This window comes from Taudactylus pleione, unplaced genomic scaffold, assembly GCF_031769625.1.
Source record: "Taudactylus pleione unplaced genomic scaffold, aTauple2 ptg000674l, whole genome shotgun sequence".
Classification (NCBI taxonomy): Eukaryota; Metazoa; Chordata; class Amphibia; order Anura; family Myobatrachidae; genus Taudactylus; species Taudactylus pleione.
The window spans coordinates 534,251-549,574 of NW_028285076.1; the positions used below are offsets into that span (position 1 = coordinate 534,251).

Below are 15,324 nucleotides of genomic sequence, written 5' to 3' on the forward strand. Positions count from 1 at the left end.
CCTTGCACAACACGGAAATCATTCTCAACTGCGCTTGAGTCAGGTGCATACCCCCTCCTTTGCCTATGTCATAGGTGGATGTATAGGCTTGAATGGCCTTTTGCTGCTCCTCCATCCTCTGAAGCATATAGAGGGTTGAGTTTCACCGTGTCACAACCTCTTGCTTTAGGTGATGGCGGGGCAGGTTCAAGAGTGTTTGCTAGCACTCCAGTCTTCGGCACGCAGTGGCTGAATGGCGAAAGTGACCAGAAATTTTTCGGGTCACCCAAAGCTTCTCCTGCACGCCCCTGTCGCTTTTCAGAAAATTCTGCACCACCAAGTTTATTGTGTGAGCAAAACATGGGACGTGCTGGAATTTGCCCAGATGTAATGCCCGCACAATATTGGTGGCGTTGTCAGATATCACAAATCCCCAGGAGAGTCTAAGTGGGGTAAGCCACTGGGTGATGATTTCCCTCAGTTTCTCTAAGAGGTTGTCGGCGGTGTGCCTCTTACTGAAACCGGTGATACACAGCGCAGCCTGCCTTGGAACGAGCTGGCGTTTCTGAGATGCTGCTACTGGTGACGCTGCTGCTGTTGCTGCGTAAGGTGATACATCTACCCAGTGGGCTGTCACAGTCATATAGTCCTTAGTCTGCCCTGTTCCACTTGTCCACATGTCAGTGGTTAAGTGGACATTGGGTACAACGGCATTTTTCAGGACACTGAGGACACTTTTTCTGACGTTTCTGTACAGTCTCGGTATCGCCTGCCTAGTGAAGTGGAATCTAGACGGGATTTGGAACTGGGGTCACACTACCTCCATCAATTGTCTAAATCCCACTGCACTAATGGCGGATATCGGATGCACGTCTAACAGCAACATAGCAGTCAAGGCCTCAGTTATACGTTTTGCTTCAGGATGACTGCTGTCGTACTTCATCCTCCTCGCTAAGGACTGTTGGAGGGTCAATTGCTTAGTAAAAGTAGTGGTGTTCCTACTTCCTCTCTGGGATGATGAACGACTCCCAGCAGCAGCAACAGCAGGAGGAGTAGCAATGCAGGATCCTCCGGAGGAATCCCGGATAGGAGAGTCAGTCATGCCAGAGACATGGCCTGCAGGACTACTTCCGATCCTGACAAAGGAGGAAATTGACGAGGAGGGAGTTGATGGTGTGGTTTGCAGGCGCTTGGATACAAGAGGACAACGGGATTTAGGTGTCCCTAGACTGCTTATGGTCTTAGCCAAAGTTTCTGAACTTGACAGTAACTTTTTATGAACGCGCTGCAGGTGCCGTATAAGGGAGGATGTTCCTAGGTTGTTAACGTCCCTACCCCTACTTATTCCACCTTTACATATGGTACATATGGCAAGACAGTTGTTGTCCGGATTTGGATAGAAATATTGCCAGACCAAAGAGGTGGAATGTTTGGTCTTCTGCCTAGGCATGACCGTGATGGGCTTTTTCATCCCCCGGACAACAACTGTCTCCCCCGGAGCCTGATTTAAACAAACCACATCACCATCCTCCTTGCCAACTTCCTCCTCAGCGCCAGCTACACCAGTATCCTCATCCTGTTGTACTTCAACAGTGACATCTTCAATTTGCATATCAGCAAGTGGACTGTGGGTGCTCCTTTCAGCACTTGCAGGGGGCGTTCAAATGGTGGAAAGAGCCACCTCTTCGTGTCCAGTGCTGGGAAGGTCAGGCATCGCAACCGCCACCACACTTGGACTCTCCTTGGGGATTTGTGATATCTTCTTAGAACGCACAGTTCTTCGCTGTGCTTTTGCCAGCTTAACTCGTTTGATTTTTTTAGTGGGAGGAGGGCTTCCATCGTCATGTGAAGCTGAACCACTAGTCATGAACATAGGGAAAGACCTTAGCCATTCCTTGCCACTCCGTGTCGTAAATGGCATATTGGCAAGTTTACGTTTCTCATTCTTCAGATGATTTAAATGTTTTTTTCAAGGTAATTTTCCTGAACTTTGTCATTTGGGATTGTATGTGCCCTCTACTATGACATTGGGCATCGGCCTTGGCAGACGACGTTGATGGCATGTTATCGTCTATGTCATGACTAGTGGCAGCAGCTTCAGCACTAGGAGGAAGTGGTTCTTGATCTTTCCCTATTTTATTTTTATCGGAGAAAGTTTGGTCCTCCATTTATGTTATATTGATATATACGTGCGGCTAAGGCGCACACAAACACAGAAAATAATTTTTTATTTTTGTTGGAGACTAGTGCACTTTGTGGGTTACACCACGCTTTAAGAAATGAGCCAGCCGGCCCTTTACTTATGGGACACAGGCGCACGCTTGGCGCTGCTCCTTTGTTGATGCACGTGCAGCCACAGTGCACACAATTCACCAACACAAAAAAATATATATTTTTATTTGGTTTGGAGTGTACTTTGGGGGTTACAGCACCCTTTAACGGTCAAGCCAGCCGGCCCTTTACTTATGACACAGGCGCACGCTTGGCACTACTTTGTTGATGCACGTGCAGCTACTGCGCACACAATTCACAAACACAAAAAAATATATATTTTTATTTTGTTTGGAGTGCCCTTTGGGGGTTACAGCACCCTTTAACGGACAAGCCAGCCGGCCTTTTACTTATGGGACACAGGCGCACGCTTGGCGCTACTCCTTCGTTGATGCACGTGCAGCCACAGTGCACACAATTCACAAACACAGAAAACATTTTTTTATTTTGTTTGGAGTGCCCTTTGGGGGTTACAGCACCCTTTAGCGGTCAATCCAGCCGGCCCTTTATTTATGGGACACAGGTGCACGTTTGGCACTACTTTGTTGATGCACGTGCGGCTACTGCGCACACAATTCACAAACACAAAAAAATAAATTTTTTTATTTTGTTTGGAGTGCCCTTTGGGGGTTAAAGCACCCTTTAATGGACAAGCCAGCCGGCCTTTTACTTATGGGACACAGGCGCACGCTTGGCGCTGCTCCTTCATTGATGCACGTGCAGCCATAGTGCACACAATTCACAAACACAGAAATTTTTTTTTATTTTGTTTGGAGTGCCCTTTGGGGGTTACAGCACCCTTTAGCGGTCAATCCAGCCGGCCCTTTATTTATGGGACACAGGCACACGCTTGGCACTACTTTGTTGATGCACGTGTGGCTACTGCGCACACAATTCACAAACACAGAAAATATTTTTTTATTTGGTTTGGAGTGTACTTTGGGGGTTACAGCACCCTTTAACGGTCAAGCCAGCCGGCCCTTTACTTATGACACAGGCGCACGCTTGGCACTACTTTGTTGATGCACGTGCGGCTACTGCGCACACAATTCACAAACACAGAATTTTTTTTTTAATTTGGTTTGGAGTGTACTTTGGGGGTTACAGCACCCTTTACAGGTCAAGCCAGCCGGCCCTTTACTTATGACACAGGCGCACGCTTGGCACTACTTTGTTGATGCACGTGTGGCTACTGCGCACACAATTCACAAACACAAAAAAATATATTTTTTTATTTTGTTTGGAGTGCCCTTTGGGGGTTACAGCACCCTTTAACGGACAAGCCAGCCGGCCTTTTACTTATGGGACACAGGCGCACGCTTGGCACTACTTTGTTGATGCACGTGCGGCTACTGCGCACACAATTCACAAACATTGAAAATATTTTTTTATTTGGTTTGGAGTATACTTTGGGGGTTACAGCACCCTTTAACGGTCAAGCCAGCCGGCCCTTTACTTATGACACAGGCGCACGCTTGGCACTACTTTGTTGATGCACGTGCGGCTACTGCGCACACAATTCACAAACACAGAAAATATTTTTTTATTTGGTTTGGAGTGTACTTTGGGGGTTACAGCACCCTATAACTGTCAAGCCAGCCGGCCCTTTACTTATGACACAGGCGCACGCTTGGCACTACTTTGTTGATGCATGTGCGGCTACTGCGCACACAATTCACAAATGAAAGAAAATTTTTTTTTATTTGGTTTGGAGTGTACTTTGGGGGTTACAGCACCCTTTAACGGTCAAGCCAGCCGGCCCTTTACTTATGACACAGGCGCACGCTTGGCACTACTTTGTTGATGCACGTGCGGCTACTGTGCACACAATTCACAAACACAGAAAATATTTTTTTATTTGGTTTGGAGTGTACTTTGGGGGTTACAGCACCCTTTAACGGTCAAGCCAGCCTGCCCTTTACTTATGACACAGGCGCACGCTTGGCACTACTTTGTTGATGCACGTGCGGCTACTGCGCACACAATTCACAAACACAGAAAAAATATATTTTTTTTAGCACTTGGGGGGAGCACCCCTGACGGACAGAGCACCCCCTGGACAACACTACAGCACCCCTTTAGGACTGGGACACTGCACAGGACTTTGGAGTGGACACAGCCCCTATGGACAACTGACTGCACAACACAGTCCAGCCAGCCCCTATGGACTTTGAAGTAGTGGACACAGCCCCTATGGACAACAGCAGCACAGCACAACACAGCCAGCCCCTATGGACTTTGAAGTAGTGGACACAGCCCCTATGGACAACAGCAGCACAGCGCAGCACAGCACAACACTACTCTGCACTACACTACACAGCCCAGCCAGCCCTAACTCCCATCCTCCCTCTTCACTGTCCACAGCCGAGTGAGAAAATGGCGCCGACGCGGGTTCCTTATATAGTATCCAAAACCCGCGAGACCCGGAAGGCGGGATGATGACATTTTGCCTCGATTTCAGATCCGAGTCAGGCGGGAAAAGTTGAGCCTGACTCGGATCGGCCTCGGATCGGGGGTGCTCGGGGGGGTTCGGATTCAGAAATCCGAACCCGCTCACCCCTAATATTCGTACACTGGGCATGATTCAGAGGCGCTCGCAAAAAGCGAGCGCTCGCTCTGAATCAGGACGGGCCAGTGCTTTTTTACACCGGCCTCTTAGTCGCTCGCTAAGCTGTGGGTGACCACCCACAGCTTTTGCGAGCGGCTAGGTGATGGTCACGATGGTCGCGACCATCGGGGCTTGCGATGAGACCCTTGTGGTAGGGCCTCGTTCCCGCAAGCCCCAGAGAGCTTCCTGCTCTAGCAGAGCAGGAAGCTCTCCACTGACATCACTGGTGATGTCAGTGGTGCCTCCCACAAACGGCAGGCGTTCCTTCTGGAACGCCTCCGTTTGTGTAGCCACCCCCGTTCCCCACCTACAAAACGGGGCGAGCTGTCGATCAAGATCGACAGCCACCCCATTTGTAGTGAGTCCCGGAGTGAGAGAATTTCTCTCTCGCTCTGGGGCTTGCGCACGCGCAGTGCACATGCCGCGTGTGCGCACTGCCTAACAATCGACCCGCTTGCGAGCGGGTCTGGATCAGGCCCACTGTTACCTGGTCATATTGAAAGTTTGGATAGTTTGTTTCTATACAGCATTACATTTGTATCTTCATCATGCAGCACCGTGTGCATGCTGAGCAGACACTCTCTTCGTGTTTGCTAGGACCCTCGTGCAAATATATTGTGCACATTCATATGTATAATCTAATTACTGTCCGTATCACTAAGCAAACAACACTGGTTATTTCACAAGGAATGCTTTTATCATATATTAGAATCCACGTATAAAGTGGGGACTGCCGCAGACGCGCGTTTTGCTGATACTAGCTTTCTCAAGGCTAACCCGATTGCCTTGTTCTATAGAGTAATAATCAATGATTTGACCAATTCACGATGGTTATGGTGGTCACACGTTTATTTTCACCAGTCCTATTGTAGATCCTCTACATCAGTCTTCTCCTCTGTTCCCAGTGATGTCATGGAACAGGTAAATACAAATTGAGCCAATCAGAACAGCTATAGATAATATGTAAACTCTGTTGCTTCGCTACCTTGTACAAGGAATAAACCCACTAGGCCTGGGGTGTCCAACCTTTCACCTTCCCTGGGCCACATTAGAAGATGAAAACTTGGTTTGGGCCGCACATAAAATAAAATAACAGTAACGTAGTAGTAGTCCCCCCCTTGTAGTGCCCCCAGTAGTAGTAGTCCCCCACCTTGTAGTGCCCCCATAGTAATCCACCCCCCTGGTAGTGCCCCCAGTAGTAATCCCCCCCTGGTAGTGCCACCATAGAAATCCCCCCCTGGTACTGCCCCCATAGTAATCCCCCCCCTGGTAGTGCCCCATAGTAATCCCCCCCTGGTAGTGCCCCCATAGTAATCCCCCCCCTTGGTAGTGCCCCCATAGTAACCCCCCCCTTGGTAGTGCCCCCACAGTAATCCCCCCCTTGGTAGTGCCCCCATAGTAATCCCCCCCTTGGTAGTGCCCCCATAGTAATCCCCCCCCTTGGTAGTGCCCCCATAGTAATCCCCCCCCTAGTAGAGAGAGACTTAATTAAAAAAAAAAAAAACACTTACCTGAAACTCCCGCTCCTGGTCCCGACGCTTCCACCGGCTCCTCTGGCCGCTTTGCATTATGGGAGAGACGTCGTCATGACGACTTGCTCTCCCATTACCCACTGCGGGAGCCGGAAGATGGCTCCCGCAGTGGGAGCAGCGGCAGCCGCTGAGAGTCTGACAGACTCTCAGCGGCTGCTGATTACAGCAAACACAAAGCTGCCGGCTCCGGCGGCTGTGTGTTTGTGCTGTGTAGCGCTGACCGGACTCCGTCCGGTCAGCGTTACACACGCGGTGCAGTCTGTGTCACAGTGACACAGACTGCACCGGCCCGCGGCCCGCATGACGCTGCGGCCCGGGGGGCACATGGCACCCTGCCCCCCGGCCCAGCCCGCCACTGGTGATTACGCTGGCGGCACAGTGAATGAAGGAGAGCGTGGTCTGGGGGCGCCGGGAATACAGTGAGCAATCCCGGAACAGCGGGACATATCGTGAATGTCCCGCTGAATCCGGGACACTTGAGAGGTATGCGGGCCGCATTACGAGCCGACCTGGGCCGCATGCGGCCCGCGGGCCGCGGGTTGGACAAGCCTGCACTAGGCATTGTTATCTTCTAATTCTATTACCTATGGTATTACATACCTATACTAATTTTGAAAGGACTCCTAATATATACGTAGCAATGTTTACCTTTTCAGGTAATGTAATCTAATTCTTCAGATGGAAGTAGATAATAGTGGTCTGGATAGCCACCTAACCTAGTAGTTGTTTATTCTATTATTATCTTCAATAAAATATTCTGAATATAATGTTTAAGGTAAGTATTACTTTGTGAATGTGATTCATTCTGAAATCCCCATGATCATATAAATATATGTGTCTAGACATTATTCTAAATAATAATTTAATATAAACATTCAGACAATTTGGTAACATAACCCATCTTATAGTGCAAATAATATTTAAATAGTGCCATAAAGTGAATTATGGCCCTCATTCAGAGCCGTACGCTCTGAGCAGAGCGCACGCTCTGAATGAGGGCCGGCCTCCATTTTCATGGAGCGTCCTCCTGGACACTCGTATAGCTGTGGGTCACCACCCACAGGCTATACGAGCGTGCATTGTGATGGTCGCGATGGTCGAGACCATCGAATTTGCGAGCCGGAGCCTGCGGCTGAGGTTTTCAACCGCAAGCTCCGGAGTGATTTTGGCTCTATCAGAGCCAAAATCACTCCCACTGACATCACTAGTGATGTCAGTGGGCCGGCTTCTGACGGGAGGCGTTCCCGTGGGAACGCCCCCGTCAGGGAGGCACGCCCCCGGCACGCCCACCAAAGGGGGCGTGCTGTCAATCAACATTGACAGCACGCCCCCTTTGATCGGATACAACGAGCGAAGGACTTTCCTTCGCTCGTCGCGTCTGGCGCATGCGCACGACGGAGCTCCCTCCGTCGTGCGCATGCTCAGTCCATAATATCGACCCACTTGCGAGCGGACAGCCGCTCGCGAGTGGGTCTGAATCAGGCCCTATATCTTTAATATATATATATATATTCCATATTTAGGGCCAAATGTAATAGGGTGAGAGTTTTGAAAAGTGAGAGTTTCTGACACTTTTTAAACTTTGCCAATGCAATAGAGTCCAAAAACAAAGTAACAGAGCGAACTTGCATGTTTTTTTAGACTTAAAAACCTCTCACGATTTAAAATCTTATTCAGATGTTTTCCTATTTTGAAGATAAAACTCAACCAATGTGAGAGATTACTGCTAAACTCTCACATTTTCTAAACTCTCACCCTATTCCATTTGGCCCTTAGTGTTTGTTTGAAAGTGATAACAATTACTTACTTTAAAAAGTGAACAAAGGTCTTGTGTGTTAGTGTATATTATTATTATCCTTTATTTATATGGCGCCACAAGGGTTCCGCAGCGCCATACACAGTACATAAACAAATAAGCACACAAGAAAACAGTTATTAACAGTACAAACAATGCAGGACAGATACATGATTAATACATTGCTGCATAACACTTAAATAAGCAGTATAGTGTCAGCAACCAAGGGTTGAGTGCTGTTGTAAATTAAAGTATAATTAAGTGAAGGAGAAGCACATGAGGGAAGAGGGCCCTGCTCGTGAGAGCTTACATTCTAAAGGGGAGGGGGGCAGACAAACAGGGCTGACACAGATGGGATGGATACAAGGGTCACAGTAATATAACATCTATGGAAAGGTTTGTTTAAACTTAAGAGGAAAGACAATGAGTTGAGCAAAATTACACCAAGCCTCAAGATTTGGGGGCCGCAACCATGGTCCATTTGAGGGGTCATCTTGTTGCGTCACTCGGTATGGCATAGTTGGAGTGGATAAGCAGATTGCATGGGGAGATCAGGAGGGATGCGGGCAGCGTTGGGGATCCAGGTGCAGGCACAATCCATAGGCATGGTGGAAATGTGGTGGTAGTTAAAGACAGTCCTTAATAGCAGGAATTGTTGATTTGTTAATTTCTCCTACTGTTCTTATCCTGTATAACTCCTGAATAACTTCGGCTTCAATTTAAAAATTCTAATTACACTTTAAACTAAGCACTTAAAAGCTATGCACTCTTGCAAACGCAGCCTCGGCTATAGCAGCCTTGTATATGAAATGATATAAATTAATAATACAAATAAATTACTAATACAGTGAGTGACAAAACATACATAAAATAATTGTGAAATTTGTGTCACGTGGCATGTGTGGTACCACAAATATAATTCCACATCCATGTAAATCTTATAATATAGCATCCCAATCCTAGAATAATAAAATTTAGAGTTCCTCAATCTCCACATATATTATCAAATCAATGGATCCTATTAAATTGAAGAAATGCATCTTATGTTTGGAGTTCATTATATTTGTAGATGCCTATCATTAATCATCAATTGAGTGTTGTCCACTCCATCTTATTTAATACAGGGACCATTTACTTCCCAATTATATTATACTTGTTTCCCATACCTCAACATTATATAATATATCTAATGATTATAATTATCACTCCTAATTTCTTATTCACACCACTGCTATAATGAGCACCTATTTTCTCTCATGTAACTGAATAAATAATAGAGCATTCCAACATGTTTTCATAGGAAAGATACAGTTCATGAGGAAGATCATTTTAGCTTCCCATTTGAGGAGCTCACGATCTAAGGGCCTGATTCAGAGCCGCACACGAGCGCATAGCGCTCGCAAGCGGGTCGATGTTTGGCCCCTGCGCAAGCGCCACCTCCGGGATACGCATGCTTGAGCCCCAGAGAGCGATTGCAGCTCCGTTGCTCCGGGGCTCACTACAAGACGGGGCGGCTGTCGATGTTGATCGACAGCTCACCCCGTTTTGTAGGCGGGGAGGGGGGGTGACTGTACAAATGGAGGCATTCCCGAAGGAACACCTGCCGTTTGTGGGCGGCCCTACTGACATCAGGGAGGGTTAGGCTACAGGAAGAGGGGGTTAGGGTTAGGCACCACCAGGGGTAGGTCAGGGTTTGGCAACCCCGTGGGAGGTTAGGTGCTTACCTGCGCCTGTCGGGAATCTGCACCATTTGGCCTTCCACCGTCAGTATTTGAACCGACAGTGGAAGGCCATCGGCATTTCATACCGATTCCATTGCAGGTAAGTGGGCACTACTACTATGTAAAACACTATTGGTTACTGTGCTTTTTCTGTAGATGTCTGTGGATATCACACCATCATCTCCTACCCTTATTGTAAGGTCTAGAATATTTATCTCAGTTTGGCTTATCTCCAGAGTAAGTCTTCAGTTCCGATCATTGGTATTCAGTATGTTCATTAATTCCTCACATAGATGTTGTTCCCCATCCCAAAGTATGAATACATAATCTATGTACCTTAGGTACAACAGAATATGTTTAGTGTATTTTCCATGGAACGCGTTGAACATAATCTTTCTCACACCAACCCAGGTAGAGGATGGCGTAAGTCGGGGCACGAGCTGTCCCTCTCACCTGGAGGTAGAAATGTTCATTAGGGATTAAATAGTTTTTCTTCAATGCAAAATCCAGTAATGTTATCAAAAATGCATTAAAGTCACTGTGAGTTTCCATGTCCAGAAAATACTTGGCTGCTCTTATGCCTTCATCATGTATAATGCTGGTATACAGGCTTTCACCATCACATGACACAAGCCATGTTCCTGGACTCACTAACAGATTGTGCCATTTTATCAATACATCCATAGTATCCTTAGTGTATAATGGTAACGTCAAGACATGTTTGTGGAGGTATTGAGCAATATACATACACGCTTTCTCTGTTAGGCTGTTACCACCAGAGACAATGGGTCTACCTGGTGGGATTTTATCATTTTTAAGTATCTTGGGGAGTAGATACAGTGTCGGAATTTGTTTGCCATCGTATATGTGTATAAGTTGCACTGCACGTGCGCAGTGATTGCATTGCGATTACGGACAGACAAAGGAAGCTATCGCAAAGTGACAGGCTGTCAGTGTTGGGGGGTGATCTGAAAAACGCAGGCGTGTCTATATGTTTGAATGCTGTTTAATGAGCATAAATTTGCCACTGTGATCGCATATGCAAAATGAAAGCTCTCTGCATGCATCAAGACATGCAGTATCTTATGGGAGACACATTTATGAAGTAATAAAGTGTATGAAATAATTCCTGGTAAACCTGAGGGGTGGGTAAGTGAAACTATGCGCTGTGCTTGGTTTATTGGTCCAAATAGGAGCAGTGTAACATTGACAGCTCTGAGGACTGCATGGCACAGATAAACTGCACCCCATTGGAGGATGCTGAAGGTGGGGGAGCAGGGCTGACCGGGCTCAGCTGCTGGGGGTGGTGGACATGAGGGTGGTGGTGATGGTGGCTCATCCCATTATAGGAGTTGACCATACTGGGTAATGACATGCTCTGGACCCTAGAATAAGGATTGTAAGAGGATGATGCAGACAGTCCCATCACATTAACTGGCCTGATATTACCCCCAGCCATCTGGCAGGAGGTGGGGGGCTGGCCCAGGTGCCAGGAGTTGTTCATGAAGTTGGATTGCAGGTAGCCATAGGTGTCACAGCTGAATAGACTCTTCCCTGTCTGGAAGTGGGTAGAAGTGGGCTGGAATGGCCTCTTCATCCGCCATCTTCTTCTGTAGTTGCCTTCCTTGAACATATCCCCATAGGCTAGGTCCAGGGTCCAGTAGTTGCCTTTCCTTTCACCACCACCCTCCCGGGGCACCTTGATGAAACACTTGTTGAGGTTGAGATTGTGGCGGATGCTATTCTGCCAGCTTTTCTTGTTCTTCTTATAGAATGGGAACTTGCTGATTATGAACTGGTATATGGCACACAGGGTCAGTCTATTCTCCGGGCTCTCCCTGATGGCCATGGTGATCAGAGCCACACGGGAATAAGGGGGCTTCTGGGAGGGATCCGATATCTCCTGCCCTTTTTTCCTTTCCAGCTATTGGGCATTATATACCATCAGTGCCATGCTGTTCTGGTCAGGCGATAGGTAATTAGCCATGGTGGCACACCTCGGGCTGAATCTGGTTTCGAGGAAGGCAAAGATGGTTAAGTAGTATAGTCTCTGGACAATTCATATCTCCTGGCACTGGACAAGTGATTGCGCCGGTACCTTGCAGCGGGTCAGTTAGTGCCTGTGGGTCACTTGCACCAGAACAGTGCTGTAACAGCTGAGCAGTGCAGCCCCTGGTCGTGGATGCCCAAATTGTGGCAGAATTGCTCTTGGACTGTTCCCCTCCTGTCTTTCACTCTCTGCAGGAGACTGAAACTTGTGAGGATCCATATTAGACACTGACATCCAACCTGACAGCTGAGAAATCGCTGACATAGAGTAGACAAAAGATGAGTAGGTTAGTTGCACTTGAGGATTTTATAATTAAGTTTAACCTTCCTCAGTAATAGTATATCACTTGTCAGTTCATTTCTCTTTTTATTAACAGAAAACGATCCCTATTATGCATTACAAGCTAACATTTATTAAATATGCTTTATAAAACTGGTTTAAACCACATTTATTTATTCTTAGCAAAATATATAACAAATTAGGATAAAAATGAGTGTACGTTCAAGTTGGAAATAGTGTAGAAAAAAAAAAAGCTTACCGCATGTGGTGATCATAGTTTGCCAATGTTTGGAATAATAGTTACACATTGGGAGTATACTGTAATATATTAAATATGTGCTGCAAAGGGCTTGTATGCAGACTTGTATGCTATGCCAATATGTTTGCAGTTAAGCAATTTTTTGCTACTGCACATGTGCAAAACGCAGAGAAAAGTCTAAATACGTGTGCATGAACTAACGTTGGAGGTGGCTTACGTAATGTCTCCATAATCGCAAGGTTCTGTGCAGACCACTGCGGTCTATGGATGTTTCTGGGTGGAGACAGGAAGGTGGCTGAAAGTGGTCACAAATAGAGGCCAGTCCATGGTCATGTTATGGGAGTTCCATGGGCGTGTCTGTAATTGTGGCTGTACTCCAATCGCAGAACCACAAACTCAGAAGCCATTTTTAGAGAGAAAGCTGACCTGGAATTTGCGCAACCCAGGACTTACTCAATGATGTGCATCTGATGTTGCATTAATGGTTTTGTGTTAACCACCTCTGTCAGATCTGCACACAATGCAGATAGGGGAAGTGGGTGTAGCTGCATTTGCTCAGTCCATCGAACACTGGGCCCGATTCAGACCCGTTTGCTAGGCTGCGATCGCACGCAGCCTTAAGGAAAGAAAATATGCAAATGATGTGATCTCACGCTAAGGCATGAGGACACCTCCTATGTCTTAATGTGCGATCACCGGGTGAAGTTAGACACCCACCAGCCTTGAGTAAAGACACCCACTTTCAGACGTCATCTCCAGGAAGTGTATGAAAACATTGGTACCATCGGGCGACATCGAACCAGCATGCAGTGCTTGAGGTAGACCCTAGGCTACCACAAGTACTGCAAACACCACTGTGTGTAAAACAGCTCAGTGACGTGTATGCTGATGCTGTGATTTAATTATGGACGCCTTTATATTGGTGTAAAACGCCTAGCCATGTCTGCGCTAGTGCAAGCACACCCCATTTACACAAACCAGACCCAGCCTCCACCCGCAGACGCCCCGTTCTGTCACTCAAACTAGCACTCGGGAAGTATGCAGAGAGCGATCATCTCCCGAACGAGTCAGGCCGAAAGTCTCTACTTTGGAAGTTATTCCCTTTAATCTTGCAGAGGATATAGTAATCCTAACAGTATGTTATTCCAGTCACCCCCTATAATCATACCTTAGTGTATTAGGGAGAAAGTAATATGAATCAGAATTGTATTATTTCATTTATTCCCTTACTATGATGAAATATGAATACAGATAGAGTGGTTATTCCCCCCCATATCCCTGATTTCTGAGGTTTATGCAACTGATAGTATCTGAATAATTTATTTCACACAAATACATCCCAGTTGTTTCTAAAATGTATTGATAATTTACTATATTTATATATACACACACCAGTGGTTCCAGGGGCGTAACTATAATGGGTGCATGGTGTGCGGTGCACACGGGTCCCCGGGTCCAGGGGGGGCCCGCACCACACACTCTGCACCCATATTGTTTAAAACTTACCTCTCCAAGGTCCCACGCCGGCTGACCTTGTCAGCGCTGTACAAAAAGCCAGAAAAATGGCCGCCACAGCCATTTTTCCGGCGTCATGCACGGTAGACTCCAGGCACACTCTAGTCTACTAATGCTCCGGTGGCCGGCCAGCCACGTCAGTCAGCTGCCGGCAAGAGAAGAGGGGGCCCCGGACGGGTAATGGACACGGGCCCACTCCTCTCTAAAGACGCCCCTGAGTGGTTCACAAACTTTTTTGAATCACAGCGCCCTAGAGCATCAGCATTGTTTTCACCGCACCCCTAAGTTTTAGTTTGTTATTGTGAAATACAGAAAATAATTTAGTAAAGTAGTAAAGTGAAGTAAATTGTGCTCCTGTCATCCTTAGGGTCAGTTATCTGGTGATGGACAGGTTTGCACTTCTGTTTATTCACATATTTACATTACATTGACCATTAATAATTTGATTTAGTTCTGGACCACCACCCTAAGGCACCCCTGCTAGTGTCCCGAGGCACCCCAGGGTGACACGTCGCACAGTTTGGGTACCACTGATATATACTATAAATATAAAAGAAGAAGTATGTTTCTTTGTTGGTGAATATCTTCCACAGCTCTCAAGGCAAAGTTGGCAAATCTTGCATAGCTTACTTTTTTCGATACGAAATAACTATTAGACCACATAGCGAAACTGCGACAGAGCGACAAATCTTATACATAAAACTCATTGGTCTGTTTGTTTGTCTGTCCTGTTATGCATTCGGATACACTGTTGGTGTATGCTGGGAAAAACTTTGACCAACAGATACTGAGCAGAACTTTGACCCGGGGAGCCTGTTCTGGGCCTTCAACTGGATGGATGGAATTGGATTAAAACTTCATAAAGTGGTAATATTGGATCCCTGAAGACATACTAGGGGGTTGAGGTCCCATTCGGACCTACTGTTGGTGTATGCTGAGCAGAACTTTGACCCACAGACACTGAGCAGAACTTTGACCCGGGGAGCCTGTTCAGACCTGGGGGACTGTTGTGAGCTGGAGGGGAATTAGCAATTTTTGTGTTATACAGCTGGGCAGGGGGGTGTTTTGGGGTTGTCTGGGGGTACACTGTGGTGCTAGGTCTTTTACTGTCAACCTCATGTAATAGTTTAATTGGGTCTGTCCGTGTGGTGCCAGAAGTGGCATTATGTAATTAGCATAGCCGCACCCACTTCAGTAAAGTCACCTAGAACAGTGGTTTTCATACTTGGTCCTCAGGACCCCGTACAGGTCATATTTTGCAGGTCACCCAGCAGGTGCACAGGTGTATTCATTACTCATTGACACATTTTAAAAG

General features: G+C 46.8%; 1 pseudogene; it reads right to left on the minus strand.

The window, feature by feature from the left end:
• Positions 1–11,065: 11,065 nt before the first annotated feature.
• Positions 11,066–11,893, minus strand: LOC148478155 (forkhead box protein L2-like; annotated as a pseudogene).
• Between the last annotated feature and the right edge of the window lie 3,431 nt (positions 11,894–15,324).